The sequence below is a fragment of the Ornithorhynchus anatinus genome, chromosome X5, assembly GCF_004115215.2.
Source record: "Ornithorhynchus anatinus isolate Pmale09 chromosome X5, mOrnAna1.pri.v4, whole genome shotgun sequence".
Classification (NCBI taxonomy): Eukaryota; Metazoa; Chordata; class Mammalia; order Monotremata; family Ornithorhynchidae; genus Ornithorhynchus; species Ornithorhynchus anatinus.
Genome location: NC_041753.1, coordinates 69,588,369 through 69,595,709, shown reverse-complemented (window position 1 = coordinate 69,595,709; position 7,341 = coordinate 69,588,369).

Below are 7,341 nucleotides of genomic sequence, written 5' to 3'. Positions count from 1 at the left end.
GCGTCCCGACCTCCCCCCCGGATCCTCTCCCCCGAATCCCTGGTTCGGGGTGGGCAACTGAAACGTCTGGCATGAGGGGGGATCCGGGCCCCGTCTGTACATCCGATTTTCCTAATAAATTAATAATAATAGAAATAACTCTACCCCTAATTCGTGGCGTCTCTTTCAGACGGATCTATCGGGTGCTCACCGTGCGCAGAGCACCGGACGCTTGGGAGAGCACGGTTCGGCAGTTTGTTAAGCGCTTAATACAGTGCCTGGCACGTAGTGATAATAATAATTATGACCAAGCACTGTGCTAAGCGCTGGGGCGGATCCAAGCAAATCGGGTCGGGCGCGGTCCCCGTCCCCCCGGGGGGCCGGCGGTCGCGTGGCTCCGTGAAAGGAGCCCGGGCTTGGGAGTCCGAGGTCATGAGTTCGAATCCCGGCTCTGCCACTCGTCAGCTGTGTGACTGTGGGCGAGTCACTTCACTTCCCTGGGCCTCAGTTCCCTCATCTGTAAAATGGGGACGAACTGGGAGCCTCACGTGGGACGACCCGATGACCCTGGATCTCCCCCAGCGCTTAGAACGGTGCTCTGCACGTAGTAAGCGCTCAACAAATACCAACATTATCCCCATTTTCCAGATGAGGGGACTGAGGCATGGAGAGGTCAAGTGACCGGCCCGAGGTCCCACAGCAGACGAGGGGCAGAGGCGGCATTAGAACCCGTGACCTTCTGACTCCCAGGCCCGGGCTCTGGAGGGAGAGATAGAGACACAGAAAGGGAGCGAGAGACAGAGAGACACAGAGAGAGAAGCTAACGAAGGTAGGGAGCCTGGGAGTCGGGGGTCGTGGGTTCTGATCCCGGCTCCGCCCCTCGTCTGCTGTGTGACCTTGGCCGAGTCACTTCTCTGGGCCTCAGTTCCCTCCTCCGTCCAATGGGGATGGAGACCGTGAGCCCCGGGGGGACAACCCCATGACCTTGTCCCCTAGTGCTTAGAACAGTGCTTGGCACCTAGTAAGCGCTTAACAAATACCATCATCTGCAAAATGGAGGAGGAGACCGCGAGGCCCTCGTGGGACGGGGACTGCGTCCAACTCCATTTGCTGGTCTCCACCCCAGCGCCCACTACGGTGGCTGGCACATAGTAAGCACTTAAATGTGTGCATAATAATAATAACGTTGGCATCTGTTAAGCGCTTACCACGTGCAGAGCGCCGTTCTAAGCGCCGGGGGAGAGACGGGGTCGTCGGGTCGTCCCGCGTGGGGCTCCCGGTTAATCCCCGTTTGACGGAGGAGGGAGACTGAGACCCGGGGAAGTGAAATGACTGGCCCACGGTCACCCAGCCGGTAAGGGGCGGAGCGGGGATTCGAACCCATGACCCCCGGCCCCCACGCCCGGCCCCTTTCCACTGAGCCGGGCCGATCTCCAATGAAGGAACGAATACCTGTCGTCCCTCCTCCTCAGGCCGGGAGTCCCGCGGGGCCGGGCCGGAAATTCCAGCGGCGGGGCCCGTCCCGGAGTGACCCGGCCGGGCCGTCCGCTGGGAACGAATGCGAGGAATGTCGCCGTTCCTCTCCTTCCGCACGCCATCCACCCGTTCCTTCGTCCCGTCGCGTTTGCCGAGCGTGACCGTGTGCCGAGCGCTGGGGAGAGGACACGAGCTCCCGGGCCGGGGACCGGGGAGGCGGACGGCACTAAGTGTAAAGAACGTGTCAGGGGTGCGGGACAGAATAATAGTAATGTCGGTATCTGTTGAGCGCTTACTACGTGCCGAGCACCGTTCTAAGCGCCGGAGGGAGAGACGGGGTCATCGGCTTCCCGGTCCTCATCCTCATTTGACGGGGGAGGGAACCGAGGCCCAGGGCAGTGAAGCGACTGGCCCAGCTGACGTGGCGGAGGCGGGATTCGAACCCAGGTCCTTTGACTCCCAGCCTCTTTCCTCTAGGCGGCGCTGCTTCTCTAAGAGAAGGGAAGGGACTCATCCAAGGTCACCCAGAAAACACTTGTGGAAGGCAGAATTAGAACCTGTCTCCCCCCTCTAGTCGGTGAGCTCGTTGGGGGGGGGGGGATGTCGCTCTTTATTGTTGTATTGTCCTTTCCCAAGCGGTTGGTACAGTGCTCTGCACGCAGTAAGCACTCAATAAATAGGAGGGAATGAATGAACCCAGCTCCTCTGTCTCCCAGGCCCAGGCTGCTTGTCTCAGAGAAGTGAAGTGACCCATCCAAGGTCACGCGGCAGACACGTGGCAGGACCAGAAGAGAAGCGGCGTGACTCAGTGGAAAGAGCCCGGGTTTAGGAGTCAGGGGTCAGAGGTTCGAATCCCGGCTCCGCCACCTGTCAGCCGCGTGACTTGGGGCGAGTCACTTCTCGGGAATGAGAACCCCGGTCCTGTGACTCCCAGCCCGGGCCTCTTTCCGCGAGGCCACAGTGCGGGCCCCGGGGAGGGGTTATGGGGGGTCTGGAGACCGCCAGCCTTATGGCTCTGGAGAGTTTCAGGGGTTTCCATTTCCTCTGAATAGTAAAGAAGGGGGTCCCGAAGACAGATGGCTGATTTGTGACCCCCCCCCCCAACCGCCCATCGCCCCCGAGACCACGGCTCCGAAAGACCCCTGTGGGGGCTTTGGTCCTGGGGAAGGGGGGCTTCTGCTGCTTTCGGAGCGCGGGAAGGCCCGGAGAGAGGGGAGGGGGAGACAACAGGAGGAGAGAGGCGGGGAGAGACGAGGGACAGGAGGAGGAAGAGGGGGAGACGGGGTGGGAGAGAGACAGAGAAGCAGAGACAAGGAATAAGGGGGGAGAGGCAGGCTGGGGAGACACACAGGGAGAGACCAGGAAGAAGAGGAGGAAGGGGGGAGAGAGACAGAGACAAGGAATAAGAAGGGAGAGACAGGCTGGAGAGACAGAGATGGAGAGACAGCACCAAGAGGAGGAAGAGGGGAGAGAGACGGAAAGACAGAGACAAGGAATAAGAGGGGAGAGGCAGGCTGGGGAGACAGAGACGGAGAGACAAGGAACGACAGGAGAAAGAGGGGAGAGAGACAGAAAGGCAGAGACAAGGAATGGGGGGGAGAGGCAGGTTGGGGAGACAGACAGGGAGAGACATGAGGAAGAGGGGAGAGACAGAAAGACAGACGAGGAACGAGAGAGGAGAGGCAGGCTGGGGAGACAGAGAGGGAGAGACAGGAAGAAGAGGAAGAGGGGACAGAGACAGAAAGAGACAAGGAACAAGAGGGGAGAGACAGGCTGGGGAGACAGAGGGAGAGACAAGGAAGAAGAGGGGAAAGAGAAAGGAAGAGAGAAGGAATAAGGGGGAGAGGCAGGCTGGAGAGACGGAGATGGAGAGACAAGGAAGAAGAGAAAGGGGAGAGAGACAGACAAGCAGAGACAAGGAATAAGGTAGGGAGAGGCAGGCTGGGGAGACAGACAGGGAGAGACGTGAGGAAGAGGGGAGAGACAAGGGAGAGACAAGAGGGGAGAGACTGAAAGACAGAGACAAGGAAGAAGAGGAGAGAGGAGACTGGGGAGATAAAGATGGAGAGACGGGAAGAAGAGGAGAAAGAGGGGAGAGGGAGGCCGGGGGAGAGGCAGGCGGGCAGAGACAGTGAACGAGGGCGAGGGGAGAGACAGGATGGGAGAGAGACAGACAAGCAGAGACAAGGAATAAGGGGGGAGAGGCAGGCTGGGGAGACACACAGGGAGAGGCCAGGAGGAAGAGGAGGAAGAGGGGAGAGAGACAGAAAGACAAGGAACAAGAGGGGAGAGACAGACTGGAGAGACAGAGAGGGAGAGACAAGGAACAAGAGGAGGAAGAGGGGAGAGGGACAGAAAGACAGAGACAAGAAATAAGAGGGGAGAGACAGGCTGGGGAGACAGAGATGGAGAGACAGGAAGAAGAGAGGGGAGAGGGAGGCTGGGGGAGAGACAGGAGGACAGAGACAGTGAACAAGGGTAAGGGGAGAGACAGGATGGGAGAGAGACAGACAAGCAGAGACAAGATATAAGGGGGGAGAGGCAGGCTGCGGAGACAGACAGGGAGAGACAAGAAAAGGGAAAGAGGGGAGAGAGAAAGACTAGGAACAAGAGGGGAGAGACAGACGGGAGAGATAGAGATGGAGAGATAGGAAAAAGAGGAGGAAGAGGGGAGAGAGACAGAAAGACAGAGACAAGGAATAAGAAGGATGAGACAGGCTATGGAGACAGAGATGGAGAGATGAGCAATAAGTGGGGAAAGAAGGGAGACAGACAAGGAACAAGAGGGGAGAGACAGAGATGGAGAGACAGAGATGGACAGATAGGAAGAAGAGGAGGAAGAGAGGAGAGACAGAAAGAGACAAGGAATAAGAGGGGAGAGGCAGGCTGGGGAGATAGAGATGGAGAGACGGGAAGAAGAGGAGGAAGAGGGGAGAGAGACAGAAAGGCAGAGACAAGGAACAAGAGGGGAGAGACAGGCTGGAGAGACAGAGGGAGAGAAAGAACAAGAGGAGGAAGAGGGGAGAGAAACAGAAAGACAGACGAGGAATAAGAGGGGAGACACAGGTTGGGGAGACAGAGACGGAGAGACAAGGAACGACAAGAGAAAGAGGGGAGAGAGACAGAGAAAGAAAATAAGAGGGGAGAGACAGGCTGGGGAGATAGAGATGGAGAGATGAGAAACAAAAGGAGGACGAGGGGAAACAGAAAGACAGAGACAAGGAATAAGAGGGGAGAGACAGGCTGGGGAGACAGAGATGGAGAGATAGGAAGAAGACGAGGAAGAGGGGAGAGGCAGGCTGGGGGAGAGATAGAGACAGGAACAAGAGGAGAAAGTGCTTAGTACAGTGCTTTGCACATGGTTAGGGCTCAATAAATACACCTGAATGTAAGGGGGGAGTCAGGCTGGGAGGGACAGGGACAAGGAAGAAGAGGAGAGAGGCAGGCTGGGAGAGACAGAGAGAGATAGTCAGAGAGACAGAGACAAGGAATGAGAGGGGAGAGACAGAGATGGCGAGACAAGGAAGAAGAGGGGAGAGATAAAGGCAGGTTGGGGAAGAGAGAGACAGAGACAGAGAGTCAGAGAGAGACAAGGAAGAAGAGGAGAAAGGGGAGAATCAGGCTGGGAGAGAGAGACAGAGACAAAGAAAGACTGTGAGCCCGTTGTTGGGGAGGGACTGTCTCTATCTGTTGCTCGATTGTACTTTCCAAGCGCTTAGCACAGTGCTCTGCACTCACTAAGCGCTCAAAAAATCTGATTGAACGAATGAATGAACAAGAGGAGAAAGAGAGCAGTCTGGCAGAGACTGGGGCAGACAAGGAAGAAAGAGGAGAGAGGGAAGAGAGACAGAGAGAGGCAACGGAGACTGGGTGCCTCAAGTGGGACAGGGACTGTGCCCGTCCTGATTTTCTTGTATTTACTCCAGCGCTCAGTACGGAGCCCGTCGCATAGTAGGCGCTTAACAAATACCGTAGTCATTACGGTTCAGCTGAGGGGAGAAGGGGCTGTGAGAAAGAAGGGGAGAGATGGGAGAGAGAGGACTGAGCAGAGACACAAAGAGGAGAGGGGAGAGACGGAGTTAAGAGAAGGATGAAAGAGGAGAGGGTGGAGAGGTAGAGAGGGGAAAGAAGACAGAGAATCCATCGATGAATGGTGTTTATTGAGCGCTTACTGTGTGCAGAGCCCTGTACTGAACGTTTGGGAGAATCTGCTAGAACAGAGCCAGTAGATCCTTTACCCGAAGGAGTGGACAGTCTAGAGAAGAGAGAGGGGAGACCGAGGGAGGGGAGAAGGAAGGCAGGAGGGATGGAGAGGAGAGGGGAGAGAGGAGAAGACATAGAAGAGATAAGGGAGGCAGAGGGAGGAGAAGAAAGAGAGAAGGAATGGAGAAGAGAGGAGAGATAGAAAAGGACAAAGAACGGATGGGGAGACAGGGAGGAGAAGGAAGACGAGAGGAATGGAGAAAAGAAGAGAGAGGTGGAGAAAGAATGGATGGGGAGACAGGGAGGATAAGAAAAACGGGAGGAATGGAGAGGAGGTCGATGGGGGGGGGGGAGGAAGAGAAAGACAAAACGATAGGGGAGACAGGGAGAAGAAAGAAGGGAGGAATGGAGAAAAGAGAAGAGGAGAGAGATGAAGAGAGGAGAAAGAACGGATGGGGAGACAGAGGGAGGATAGGAAAAATGGGAGGAGAGGAGGAGAAAGACAAAGTGATAGGGGAGACAGGGAGGAGAAGAAAGACGGGAGGCATGGGGAAGAGAGAAGAGAGATGAAGAGAGGAGAAAGAACAGATGGGAAGATAGAGGGAGGATAGGGGAAATGGAAGAGGAATGGAGAGGGGGTTGATGGAGAGAGGAGAAAGACAAAACGATAGGGGAGACAGGGAGAAGAAAGAAGGGAGGAATGGAGAGAAGAGGAGAGAGATGAATAGAGGAGAAAGAACAGATGGGAAGACGGAGAAGAAAAATGGAAGGAAAAGGAATGGAGACATTGATGGAGAGAGGAGGAGAAAGATCAGATGGGGAGATGGGGGGGATAAGAAAAATGGGAGGAATGGAGAAAAGAGGAGAGGAGAGATGGAGAGAGAAAGGGAAAGAAAGATGGGGAGACAGGGAGGCTAAGAAAAATGGGAGGAATGGAGGAAAGAGAAGAGGAGAGACATGAAAAGAGGAGAAAGGACAGAGGGAGGATAAATGGAGAGGAGGTTGGTGGAAAGAGGAGAAAGGCAATGTGATTGTGGAGACAGGGAGAAGAAAGATGGGAGGAATGGAGAAAAGGGAAGAGGAGAGAAGTGAAGACAGAAGGAGAAAGAACAGATGGGGAGACAGGGAGGATTAGAAAAGTGGGAGGAAGAGGAATGGAGAGGAGATTGATGAAGAGAGGAGAAAGACAAAACGAAAGGGGAGATAGGGAGGAGAAGAAAGACAGGAGGAATGGAGAAAAGAGGAGAGATGGTGAGGAGAAAGAAGAGTAAGGGAAGGCAGAAGGAAGACAGAGAAGAATGAAGAAGAGGAGAAAGAGGTGAAAGAAAAGATAGGGGAGACAGAGGAGAAGCCAGATGGGAAGAATGGAGAGAAGGGGGAGATGGAGAGAGAAGGAGAAAAAAGAAACACGGAGAAGGAGAACAAGGAAAGAATGGAGAGAAGATGGGAGAGATGGAGAGAGAAGCAGAAAGAAGAGTTAGGGGAGACAGGGAGAAGGAAGATGGGAAGAATGACGAGGAGAGAGAAGAGGGGAGAGGTGGAGTTAGGAGAAGAAAGATAGGGGAAGAATGGAGAGAAGAGAGAAGGGGGAGAGGTGGAGAGAGGAGAAAGGAGTTAGAGGAGACAGGGAGAAGGAAAGATGGGAAGAATCGAGGGAAGAGGGGAGAGAAAAGGTGAAAGAAA